This window comes from Eurosta solidaginis, chromosome 3, assembly GCF_040869045.1.
Source record: "Eurosta solidaginis isolate ZX-2024a chromosome 3, ASM4086904v1, whole genome shotgun sequence".
NCBI lineage: Eukaryota > Metazoa > Arthropoda > Insecta > Diptera > Tephritidae > Eurosta > Eurosta solidaginis.
Window position 1 is genome coordinate 186,250,634 of NC_090321.1, and position 14,324 is coordinate 186,264,957.

The 14,324-nt window shown below is 34.6% G+C and overlaps 1 long non-coding RNA gene across 1 annotated transcript; it reads right to left on the reverse strand.

Moving 5' to 3' along the window:
- Window positions 1-13,275: 13,275 nt before the first annotated feature.
- Window positions 13,276-14,306, reverse strand: LOC137246842 (uncharacterized). The gene is made up of 3 exons (XR_010951720.1): window positions 14,022-14,306; window positions 13,795-13,954; window positions 13,276-13,712 (listed from the first exon to the last, which is right to left on the reverse strand). It is a non-coding gene; the product is annotated as an uncharacterized lncRNA (long non-coding RNA).
- Between the last annotated feature and the right edge of the window lie 18 nt (window positions 14,307-14,324).

Here is a 14,324-nt window from a genome sequence, read left to right on the forward strand (position 1 = left end):
AGCTACGCCTTCCTTATTAAATTAATCTGAACTGGTCTGGTATTTGCACGTGTTGTTACTAGCTCCACCACCTCGGGAACCATTTTTTTTTCGCCCCTTGAAACTTCGGATCGCATCGTTTTTCTCGTCTCTTATGGCTGGCATGCCTTACTACAAAATTCTTTGCTTCTTAATTAATAGGGAGTATACCTCAAAGGTACTTCACCATGCCAGGCGTCTCCCACAATAGTCTTCCAATTGAAAGTGGTCTAAAAAGGGACCTTGTGCTTCTTCGTGTATAACACCACATGCTAAGGTAGACAACTAGTTTTAGGCAGTTAGAAATAATCAAATAATAAAAAAAATAGTCGTAAATTCAGCTATCTCCAACTGTGTAACACATTGCTTTTGCTCCACATTTAATTACGCTCCGTTTTAACTTTCACGCTAACACGTGAATGAGCTCAGTGCACAATACTCATTCCTCCAAGCAGCACTTCCTGCAAGCTGATCATTAAACGGAGCCCCAAAAGCTGCGTGCAGATGCGTTGTCATCAGTCGTTAGTCGATAGTTGGTGAATGTCCGTGTGGTATACTTGAATAAGTTTTATTTTTTTATTTTCATCTATTCATAGCATCTTTCACACACTGCATCTTTCTGAATATAATCGCCTGTCTTCTTTGTTGACTTTGCATTTGGGTACTAAAATTCATTTTTTCCAACGTTGCACATTTAACAGGTTCGCGCCCATCGTTGGCAGCTGGCGTTTATAATTTTCAGCACATTCACACCTCATAATAACTCAAATTGGGGTAAATAGGCCGGCAGAGAGCTATGTTTACATACATATATATATATATATATATATGTTTGTATTTTAATCATCTACACACTTTCTCTCCCCAGTCATTTGTTCAGAGTTTCCTGCCTGCTGAAGCGACCAACAATTTGCAAATACTATTTCAAAATGAAAACTTTTTCTTCAAAAAACTTTGGAAACTGTTTGAGTGTTAGTGGATATGTGAATGTATGTAGATACTGTGAACGCTGCATATGTATTTGTTGTGATTATATTTTTAAATATACTTTATTCGTTCTCTTTATTTCACTTCATTTCGCTCTGGTAGTGAACTTTTTTTCATATTTCATATTTTTTGCATATTTGGGACGATAGATTTTTGCCGTGACTAACGCGGCAGTTACCCACGAACGTACGTAGAAAAAACGTGTCAGCTGACACGACCTATCTTATGAGTGTGCAATGTAAACGAAAACTCACCGACGTGCAACGCCCGTACGTACGTAGCCCGGAACGTAGAAATCAAAACAATTTTGATTTTTTCCGTAAGAACGTGTCAGCTGATCGCTCTCTCACTAGACAGAGTTACCTAGTAAACTTTTGTGCGCTAATTTTTGACCGTTTCCAATTTTATGCAAAAACGCCTAATTAAAGTTTGAAAAATTGTGGAAATAATTCGAAATAATTATGTAAAAGTGCTGATTATAAATATTTAATCTATTTATACTTATTTAATATGTATTCCGGCCTTTTACAATATCAAAAATTAAATTGGAAAAAGTTGATGTTTCCATAAGCATACATGCAAAATAGTCAATGGCAACAGTGCTTATCTGTAAACAATACACACACAAATATGTTATGTACATGTACACAGACGCATACATTGATTCCTACGGGCTTGAAAGTTCGGTCAAACGTGCTTCGTACGACAAACGTCCTTACGTACGGCACACGTCGGTGGGTAATTGCCGCATAAGCTAAGTTAAATAGTTGCAAGCTTTTTAATTTCATATTGGTATGTATGTATGTACATATATAATTTAATAATTTTAATAGAAATAAGAAAATTATGGGGAACTCCTATAGCTTCATGTATGCAACATTTAATTTTGCTCGCTTTGTTCTCCATTTTGATAAATTTCTGTTTTTTCTTATTGATAACTTATCGGTCTGTTATAAGTATATTATGGAGAAGGTAGAGCGACTAATTAATTCGCTATCGAAGTGTCATACATTTGTTATCCATAGCAAAGGTGACCCATTTTTTATCGACGAGCTATCGGTTTGTTGTCAAAAAATTATCGAGTTATAATCGTAAAGTTGTCGATTTTTTTCAAGTGTTCCCAATTTTATATAAAAGAGTTATGGACATGTTTAAAAAATGTATCGTTTTGATAACAAAAATGTATCGATCTATTAGCGGACCGGTATCAACTGGTTATCGGCGTGTAATCAAATTGTTATCGACGATTGGTTCTTATAAAACAGATACCTATAAAACTTCTATATAATATCAGAACCATATATACTAAGCACGGATAACAAGCCAATAAGAAGCCGATTAATCGGTGATAATAAGTCGATAGCTCGACGTTAATAATTGAGAATCTATGGTAAGACAATCATAAAACAATAGCTGATGTTGGCGATGGTGTTGTTGTAGCGATAAAGACACTCTCCGAAGGTTTTACACTCCCAATCGATCTTTATAGTCGTTTGTCGGATATAGATCCGGTATGCTACGGTAACAAGCAGCATTCAAGTACTAGCCCAACCATCTGGGGTACAATTTAATGCATCCACATTGAACCTTCTAGGCCATCCCGCCAAAGCCTCGACAATTGGGTTTGAGAAGCTTCAAATTGCGCTGGCATCTCCCCTTGAAAGCGGTGCGCTACACAAACCCTTGAATCATATTTGTATACTAGACGCCTCTTACGACGGGCAAAACTTTCGCGGGTACATTCTAAGCTTTCGAACCTATTTAACTTGTCGACATCGCTTGTTCCCGATGAAAAGCCGACTTGAGCTTCTCTCAAAGAGCCCTAAATTACTTGCCACTTTTGTTTTGATTAAATTTCAACCCCTGAGCGAGCATTAGTAAACTTTGAAATATTACTTTTCACAAGTATTTGCTACTCACGCCTTTTGAAATTTATTTTTGAGAAAAATTCTTGCCATTTTGGGATCTAAATAATTTTGGTAACGGAAATGCTAAATTCTTACATTTCCGTTACCAAAATTATTTAGATCCCAAAATGGCAAGAATTTTTCTCAAAAATAAATTTCAAAAGGCTTTCGCTATTTACGTCACCATCTAGTGTAAAGTAACAGTAAATTTTATATATCCTGCTAGCCTTTGGTTTGTGCGGCGATTAAGAATCAACGGATGACGTAAACGCAGAAATAGTGGTATGAGATGGCTGAGAGCAGTGGGAGTGAAACCATGAGTGGACGTGCACAAAATGTTTATTCCCTTAATATCGTGCCTCAGAGAACCGGCCCCCAAATTTCAGCATTCGCTAAAGCTAAAACTAAACGACAAAAATATCTAAAATAGTATCATGTGCGCAAAAAAGTATGCAACATTTAGTGTTGGAAACGTTCGGCTGGAACTTGGGGCTGAAATCCGAGAGCTGGATAATGATTGCGACTATGGATTTTGCTTTGTATGTATGTTATCTTACGCCTTTACGGAAATATGTATGGTGTCACTAACGAATTTAAGCTAAACAACCAAAGGGTGTTACGTTCACACTTTCTTACGTTAGCACGCTATTAAGTAATTTTTATACTCAGCTGAGCAGAGCTCACATAGTATATTAATTTTGTTCGCATAACGGTACCCCGTAACGGCATAAACTAATCGAGATAGATATAGACTTCTATATATCAAAATGATTGGGCGAAAAAAGAAATTAATTTAGCCATGTTCGGCCGTCCGTCTGTCTGTCCGTCTGCCCGTCTGTCGGTAAACACGATAGCTTGAGTAAATTTTGAGGTATCTTAAAGAAATTTGGTATGTAAGTTCTTGGGCACTCATATCAGATTGTTATTTAAAATGAACGAAATCGAACTATAACCACGTCCACTTTTTCGATATCGAAAATTTCGGAAAACCGAAAAAGTGCGATAGTTCATTACCAAAGACGGATAAAGCGATGAAACTGGTTGACCTTATGACGCAGAATAGAAAACTAGTAAAATTTTGGTCAATGGGCGTGGCATCGCCCACACGGTAATTTAAAAGTTTTACAAGCTATAATTTGGCAGCTGAGTATGTAATCTTCAGTTTATCCCTATATGTGGGATTGTACCCTGCCACACTGATATGCCTGCAACTTGATAAGCTGCAACGGATTTTCTTCAATACGACGAAGCTTTTTTACGCCTGAAAGTTCTACTGCTACCACATTTTCACGTTCGGTTATGCTTATGCAATAGTACGCTAATATGCTAGTGTGCTTTTACGCTTATAAGATGATACTTATAAACTAATCAATGCATACAATATTGCGATATTGCAGTGACTCTGAAAGTATCGATATTGGGCGCACTCACTACTTTGGATGTTTAGAACATTAGCAATGTATAGTAACATTTGTCAATGTGAAAGTAGAAAAGTACTGAAAGAAAAAACGCAGAAATTAAATAATGACACTGTAGGGAAAACGTCCTGTTCTGAGCTGTTGTACTTCTAGTACATTCGTAGTTTGGCCTCAATCTCTTTTATAAGCTTTCAACAGGTGGTGGCGCCCTAGGCAGTGGTAATTTTCCCTTGCTGCTATACAGCATTTTCAGGTCAAATGAAACTTTTTTCATTTCAAATGAACCTTTCTTCAAGTCAAATGAAACCATACTACTAAGGTAATTGTCAATATATTTATATCGTACTTTGTAACGCTATTTATAAAATTTTTCTTTAAGGCAACTATTTCTAATTAGCCACATTCAAGCGAAATTTTTGCTTAAATTTTCTTTGTGAATTTAAGCTGCAATTAAGGTCGGCTTAGTTTAACCTTGCCTTTTGATCGTTTCAATTTTTTAATAGATAAAGTAGCAGGGTTATACGCTAGGCAAGTTATATACTACAGTTTAACCACCCACTGAAAATAAGCACCTATACTTTTTACTTGTATCTACTCCTCTTGTATATAAAACACATTCTTCTTCTACATATACTTCGTTAATAACGTAGGAATAAAGCAACGTAGAGAACAAAGAGAAGGAACCAAAGAGCATGATGTGAGCGTATTTCCTATTCACTGTCTGACACCAACTAACACATCGGTTGAATCCTCTGTATTATGCTTTTCTCTTTGACCAACGTTTTACCAAACAACATAGAACGATAGCAAGGTATTGAGAGAAACATTACTTTTACCTAATATATAGTAGAGCATGTGGACTGTGGAGAGATCTTTTTTAACTATGGTGAAAAACATAACCGTAAAAAGTGATCCTTTCTACTCTATGGCGCAGTTACATTGCACTTCACTCGTTTGGGCCTTTGAAACCGTATATATTTGTTTTTATTCCATTATTTTTCATTCTATATTGTATTTAAATGTAATACTTAGAATATATATATTAGAATGGGTCGATTTATTAACCGATACCGCGCCATTAATTTTTCGATAAGATTTGGGGTCAGGAAAAACAGTACGCATACCCAAAAAAATAATTTTCGAGCCTGCGAAATTTCATTTTGTTTTACTTTTTATACTCAGTTGAGCAGAGCTCACAGAGTATATTAAGTTTGATTGGATAACGGTTGGTTGTACATATATAAAGGAATCGAGATAGATATAGACTTCCATATATCAAAATAATCAGGATCGAAAAAAAATTTGATTGAGCCATGTCCGTCCGTCCGTCCGTCCGTCCGTTAACACGATAACTTGACTAAATTTTGAGGTATCTTGATGAAATTTGTTATGTAGCTTCCTGAGCACTCATCTCAGATCGCTATTTAAAATGAACGATATCGGACTATAGCCACGCCCACTTTTTCGATATCGAAAATTTCGAAAAACCGAAAAAGTGCGATAATTCATTACCAAAGACGGATAAAGCGACGAAACTTGGTAGATGAGTTGAATTTATGACGCAGAATAGAAAATTAGTAAAATTTTGGTGAACGGGCGTGGCACCGCCAACTTTTAAAAGAAGGTAATTTAAAATTTTTTCAAGCTTTAATTTGTCAGTCGTTGAAGATATCATGATGAAATTTGGCAGGAACGTTACTCCAATTAATATATGTATGCATAATAAAAATTAGCAAAATCGGAAAAGACCACGCCCACTTTAAAAAAAAAAAAATTTAAGGTAAAATTTTAACAAAAAATTTAATATCTTTACAGTATATAAGTAAATTATGTCAACATTCAACTTCAGTAATGATGTGGTGCAACAAAGTACAAAAATAAAAAAAAATTTCGAAATGGGCGTGGCTCCGCCCTTTTTCGTTTAATTTGTCTAGGATACTTTTAACGCCATAAGTCGAACAAAAATTAACCAATCCTTTAGAAATTTGGTAGGGGCATAGATTTTATGACGTTAACTGTTTTCTGTGAAAACGGGCGAAATCGGTTGATGCCACGCCCAGTTTTTATACACAGTCGTCCGTTTGTCCTTCCGCATGGCCGTTAACACGATAACTTGAGCAAAAATCGACATATCTTTAATGAACTTAGTTCACGTACTTACTTGAAGTCACTTTATCTTGGTATGAAAAACGAACGAAATCCGACAATGACCACGCCCACTTTTTCGATATCGAAAATTACGAAAAATGAAAAAAATGCCATAATTCTATACAAAATACGAAAAAAGGGATGAAACATGGTGAGGTAATTGGATTGGTTTATTGACGCGAAATATAACTCTAGAAAAAACTTAATAAAATGGTTGTGACACCTACCATATTAAGTAGAAGAAAATGAAAATTTCTGCAGGGCGAAATAAAAAACCCTTCAAATCTTGGCAGGTATTACATATATAAATAAATTAGCGGTATCCAACAGATGATGTTCTGGGTCACCCTGGTCCTCATTTTGGTCGATATCTGGAAAACGCCTTCACACCACTCCCTTTTAAAACTCTCATTAATACCTTTAATTTGATACCCATATCATACAAACTCATTCTAGAGTAACCCCTGGTCCACCTTTATGGCGATATCTCGAAAAGGCGACTACCTATACAACAACCACCACTCTCTTTTAAAACCCTCATTAATACCTTTAATTTGATACCCATATCATACAAACTCATTCTAGAGTCACCCCTGGTCCACCTTTATGGCGATATCTCGAAAATGCGACCACCTATACAACAACCACCACTCCCTTTTAAAACCCTAATTAATACCTATAATGTGATACCCATATCATACAAACACATTCTAGAGTCACCCCTGGTCCTCCTTTGTGGCGATATTTTGAAACGGCGTCCACCTATAGAACTAAGGCAAACTCCCTTTTAAAATACTCATTAACACCTTTCTTTTGATACCCTTATTGTACAAACAAATTCTAGGGTCAACCCTGATCCACCTTTATGGCTCTATCCCTAAATGGCGTCCACCTTTAGAACTATGGCCCACTCCCTCATAAAATACTCTTTAATGCCTTTCATTTGATACACATGTCATACAAACACATTCCGGGGTTTCCCTCGGTTCATTTTCCTACATGGTTTTTTTCCCTTATGTTGTCACCATAGCTCTCAACTGAGTATGTAATGTTCCGTTACACCCGAACTTAACCTTCCTTACTTGTTTATACTCAGTTGAGCAGAGCTCACAGAGTATATTAACTTTGATTGGATAACTGTTGGTTGTACAGGTATAAACGAATCGAGATAGATATAGACTTCCATATATCAAAATCATCAGGATCAAAAAAAAATTTTATTGAGCCATGTCCGTCCGTCCGTCCGTCCGGCCGTTAACACGATAACTTGAGTAAGTTTTCAGGTATCTTGATGAAATTTGGTACGTAGGTTCCTGAGCACTCAACTCAGATCAGTATTTAAAATGAACAATATCGGACTATAACCACGCCCACTTTTTCGATATCGAAAATTTTGAAAAACCGAAAAAGTGCGATAATTCATTACCAAAGACGGATAAAGCGATGAAACTTGGTAGGTGAGTTGAGCTTATGACGCAGAACAGAAAATCAGTAAAATTTTGGACAATGGGTGTGACACCGCACTTTTAAAAGAAGGTAATTTAAAAGTTTTGCAAGCTGTAATTTGGCAGTCGTTGAAGATATCATTATGAAATTTGGCAGGAACGTTACTCCTATTACTATATGTATGCTTAATAAAAATTATCAAAATCGGAGAACGACCATGCCCACTGTTAAAAAAAATTTTTTTTAAGTCAATTTTTAACAAAAAATTTTATACCTTTACAGTATATAAGTAAATTATGTCAACATTCAACTCCAGTAATGATATGGTGCAACAAAATGCAAAAATAAAAGAAAATTTCAAAATGGGCGTGGCTCTGCCTCACTAATACCTTTAATTTTAACCCATATCGTACAAACGCATTCTAGAGTCACCCCTGGTCCACCTTTATGGCGATATATCGAAAAGGCGTCCACCTATAGAACTAATCCCCACGCCCTTTTAAAATACTCATTAGCACCTTTCATTTGATACCCATATCGTACAAACAAAGTCTAGAGTCACCCCTGGTTCACCTTTATGGCGATATCTCGAAACGGCGTCCACCTATGGAACTAAGGATCACCCCTTTTAAAATACTTATTAACACCTTTCATTTGATACCCATATCGTACAAACAAATTCTAGAGTCACCCCTGGTCCAACTTTATGCCGATATCTCAAAAAGGCGACCACCTAAACAACTACCACCACTCCCATTTTAAAACCCTCATTAATACCTTTAATTTGATACCCATACCGTACAAACACATTCTAGAGTCACCCATGGTCCACCTTTATGGCGATATCTCGAAAAGGCGTCCACCTATAGAACTAAGGCCCACTCCCTTTTAAAATACTCATTAACACCTTTCGTTTGATACCCATACTGTACAAACGCTTTCGAGAGTCACCCCTGGTCCACCTTTATGCCGATATCTCGAAAAGGCGATCACCTATACAACAACCACCATTGCCTTTTAAAACCCTAATCAATACCTTTAATTTGATACCCATATCGTACAAACATATTCTAGAGCCACCCCTGGTCCACCTTTATGGCGATATCTCGAAAAGACGTCCCCTATAGATCTAAGCCCCACGCCATTTTAAAATACTCATTAACACCTTTCATTTGATACCCATATTGTACAAACGCATCCCAGAGTCACCCCTGGTCCATCTTTATGCAGATATCTCGAAAAGATGACCACCTCTACGAATACCACCACTCCCTTTTAAAACCCCCATTAATACTTTTAATTTGATACCCATATCGTACAAACACATTCTAGAGTCACCCCTGATCCACCTTTATGGCGATATCTCGAAAAGGCGTCCACCTATAGAACTAAGTCCCATTCCTTTTAAAATACTCATTAACACCTTTCATTTGATACCCATATCGTACAAACAAATTCTAGAGTCAACCCTGATCCACCTGTATGGCGATATCCCTAAATGGCGTCTACCTATAGAACTATGGCCCACTCCCTCTTAAAATGCTCTGCAACACTTTTCGTTTGATACCCATATCGTACAAACAATTTCTAGAGTCACCCCTGATCCATCTTTATGGCGATATCTCGAAACGGCGTCCATCTATAGAACTTAGGCCCACGCCCTTTTTAAAATACACATTAACACCTTTCATTTAATACCCATATCGTACAAACAAATTCTAGAGTCAGGCCTGGTCCACCTTTATGGCGATATCCCTAAATGGCGCCCATCTATAGAACTATGGTCCACTTCCTCTTAAAATACTCTTTAATACCTTCCATTTGATATACATGTCATACAAACACATTCCAGGGTTGCCCTCGGTTCATTTTCCTACATGGTTATATTCCCTTATGTTGTCACCATAGCTCTCAACTGTGTATCTAATGCTCGGTTACACCCGAACTTAGCCTTCCTTACTTGTTTGACTTTGATTTTTAAAGGTTTTTTCATGACATACTAAAAAAATTGTCGGAGATTAAGTTTCCTTTAAACTATTCTGACCTATTTCGTTGTAGTGCGAATAAAACAAAGTTTATTCCACCTTACGACCCAACGTTTAGCCAAATTTCTTTGGCATCATCAGGGGCGTAATAGTTTTAGATGTGGCGGTTGACAAAATTACAAATGAAAAATAAATAAAATTTACAAAAATTACACCATTAATTACATAGAAAATCGGTTACATGGATTTGTGGTACACTTTGTCACATTAAACACTATGAACACTATAAAATTTTCATTTGATTGTATAATTTTCATGTATACACTCAGGGAAAAAACATTGTAAAATCAATGAAAACGTGCTTAATCCAAGCAAAAACGTATTTAAAAGTGACGTAAATATGAAAATTTTTATTTTAAAAATGTGCATTATAAAGTTGTAAAATCAAGTAAAAAGATATTTGATTTAAACATTTTGCAATTTCATTTTAAATACATCACGATTTTGAATCAAAAATGATCACATTTAATTTAAAAATTTTCCTTTTTGATTCAAGCATGGGTTTTGTTAATTTAAATAACAAACGCATTTGATTTAAAAATATTTATATTTAAATCAAATATGAGTTATATCGAATCAAATACCTAAATTGTTGAATTAAAAATGCACGTATTCGTTTTGATAATGAAACATTTTACTTTTTCGACTTCACCACACTTTATTTATTCACCTTTTTTAAGCCATACAAAAATTGTTAGTTATAATCAAAAACTTAAATCTAAAATCGTACTATCAAAAATGCCTTATTATAATTTTATCATATTAAATTCGGCATTTAAATGAAATGAGCTACATATATATTTATATATAATAAAGTTATGTGTATTATTCAAACAAGTTAAGATAATCAAAACTGATCAAAACATCACATGTCTATTGTTTTGTTACAGAATAAATACATGATAAATACACATGCGTTTTGCCATTATTTATGGAATATAAATGTAATGGTTGACATGTAAAGATAGATATATTTATAACTTTTAAAACGTCTTCTTTCAAGCCAACTTCATAGGAATGAAAATGTTGGTCGAAGCTTTTAATATATATAGGATAGCATATAATATAAAGATTATTATTTTGATACAGAAATAATTTAATTTTGAATAATTCAGAATTATTGTGAGAACATAAATAATAATTGCTTTTATAATAATTGCCTTTATAATGTACTTCATTTAACAACATTACAGTTTTAAAATTAATGGGTTGATTGATATTTATTTTTAAAAAAAATTCCTCTTTTGTTAAATCTAGAATTTCATAGCTTTTATAACTAATAATTGATTCAAATGATTTTTCATTATCTAACAAAAATTAGAAAATTTTATACTTGACTTTATTGCTATAGAATATGGAGGATTAACTCTCGAAGTAATGCTGTTAAAATATACTTTAGCTTCTTTATGCTTCGCTTCGAAACGCATACTCCAAATATATTTAAGAGGTCCGCAGTTTTTAAGAGCTGTGGGGTAGTGCACAAGAAAATGATGTTTGGGTTTTAATGTCCCAAAAAGCCGAATATGAATAGAGTGATGCGATTTAATTAGCTCTTCCAAGACAACCAGCTCTTCAGTAGCTATTTGAGGTTTTAATATGTATTCTATTACTTGCGTTAAAATTAAAAAAAACTTCCAGTGCTCGTTATCGCGTGCATTAAGTCGCCTATCATTACGGGTAAAAAATGAATAAAACATGCCACTTCAGATGCGGACATTTTTAAATTATAATTACTTAATCTTCCGGCTTCTAAAGGGGGAGATTTATTGCCTATTTCTATTTCGCCAAACTGAAAAAATTGTTTTCTACTGTTAATAATATCGAGTGTTATGACTTCGTCTTTAATCAAATTTAGCAAAACATTACAAACATCATATATGCAAACTCCTTCGAAAACATCATGCATTAAATCAAATGTAAAATTTTCAGTCACACTAAAATATTTTAAGTTATCAAAAACGCAAACTTCCCTTATTCCTGTTTCCTGATAATTATTTTCTGATAAGTCTTTGTAATAGTTCTCTTCATTTCTCAAAGCTTCTTGCTCCTCTGATACATCGCTTCTCATTTGGTCTTTTGTTCTAGTGCAAACACAACAGAATCTCTTAGAATTGAATGATTGAACAAACCCCATTATGCTATTAACGGCTAAATTGTCTCCTATTACTAAACCTAGCACAAAATGAACTTTTTTACTTCCATTTTCCGTCACAATTTCAATACCTTCTTCAAGGAGCTTTAACTCATGTACAAGGTATAGAAATGAGTTCTCAACACCGCTGGATTTAACTGTTTTTGTTGAAATGAAAGCTCCATGGAAAATGTACTGTAGTTTGGACAACAGGTGTTTTGGCATTGATGGAAAACTATAATAACATCCACATATCGAGTACGTATGACTGCCGAGAGCATTGTTGATTTGGAAATCATCAAAATAAAGAATGTATGGTATAACTAATTCAGGTTGAATTTTATCTTTTCGTGCTTTAAATATTCTGCCGCTGACAAAGTTTTGTATACTACTTTCTTTTAAGTATTTTTCTGTATTCTGTAATGTGCTCTGCAAAAGGCATGGAATCTCAAAAATAGCTTTGAACTGAAAATTTAATGGCATAATGTATATGTCGAATGATTTAGGAGCTAAGGTTGGGATACCGTATTTTGTTGTTTCAGTAACAGATTCTTTGATGGTGATAGTCTTTGGATGTTCATATAAGTTAAGTTCCTTTAATATCTTAAAGAGTCTATACTCAGAGCTTATATCCTGAAAAGGGTTTTTACAAAATTCTAGTAGTAGTTGCAAGTCATCATTAATATCACTAATAGCCTCTGAGTTTAATACATTATGTATAATAAAGGATATAGACGAAAGTAGAGAAGATACCATAGACTGAATATCGATTACTTGTTTTCGTGGCAAATTGTTTTGAGCATACAAACTTAAAGATAAATACAGCGCCTTCTTCTTTAGATTTTTAGTTTCATTAAAAATATTTTGCACTGATAAATTAGCACCATCTTGTGTTTCCGTTTCTGTACTTGAACTATTACTTAAAATCGGTAACAACATATCTTCCGTTGCAGCTACGTTTTGTGCGGATGTGCTTTCAAATTTTGTATGAATATTTTGCAAATGATTGCGAAAAGAAGAAAATTTTGTGAATAATTGATTGCAGTTATCTTGCTTACAACGCAGTCGTAAAAGTTTCGTAGAAAGCTTATGATATACTTTAAAATGACACTTAAAGCAAAAAAACATTTTGAACGAATTAATTATTTGTCTTAAAACTCAAAAGAGACGTCAGGTTTGCCGACTTGCAGTCATATGAAGTATAAATTTCAAAAAAAAAAGTGTTGTATGAAAGTCCAAGAAGTTTCACATGCCTGAGGATATTTTAGAGAAAGTGTGTGAAAGATTTTGAAACAGATATCTAAACATTCTAGAAAGGACTCAAATTTATATAATGTTTTATCAAAATATATATAAAATCCTATAATATCTTCCTCAACTATTCCTTCGACAATTATGAAAGGCTGTATTGTCATTCCTACAGAGTAGTACATACTTATTAACTCAGTAATTTTTCTTTCGTAATCGTTGATTGAAGTTAATAGCAAAACAAAGCTTTCTTGTGCGTCTGCTATTGTGGCCTTTTTCCTTATTTTCCCGCACGAACTTTGAAACCTCGACGAAGGTGGAAGAACTCCATTTAGAAGCGTTGTAAGAATGTAGTCTTGTGTATCTAAAAAAAAAACATAAATTAACGTAATGGATTTTGTAGTGTTTTGTTTTTGTTTCATTACACTTGATCAGCGTTTATGTACCTTTTTTCGTTGAAGCTTTAGCGAGAGAAAAGAGCTGCTTGCAAAAATCGTTGTGTAGATTAACTTCATAAAAGCGTTGTATTTTTTCGGTAAAAATTTCCCATTTCGAATATAAACAATTCTCCTTACCAGGATACATGATCTTAAAATCAAGGTATATCTGCAATGTGTGGATGTGTTGCTGGGAAATTCAAACTAAGTATGTATGTATGTATTTTCATAGTTACCAGTTCAGGAGCCCGCGAATCAGTATATTTCGGCCAGGTTTGGAGAAAATCAATATTTGTTAGTTCTTTTAAGTCATTCTGTCTCAAGTTAAATGTTTTTTGCCATTTATCTTTGACTTCATTCCAATCAGCAATGCTTCTACTGAGAGATGTTTTCAATGCTCTACATATAGTAACATCAATTTCAGGAACTTCGTCATTTTCGGTGGGGGCCCCAGTATTATCACTAGCAGGTGATGGTGTGTTTTGCTCAAAGCACATGCTCTTCCTTTTCTTACTGCGTTGGTTAACATATTTCCCATA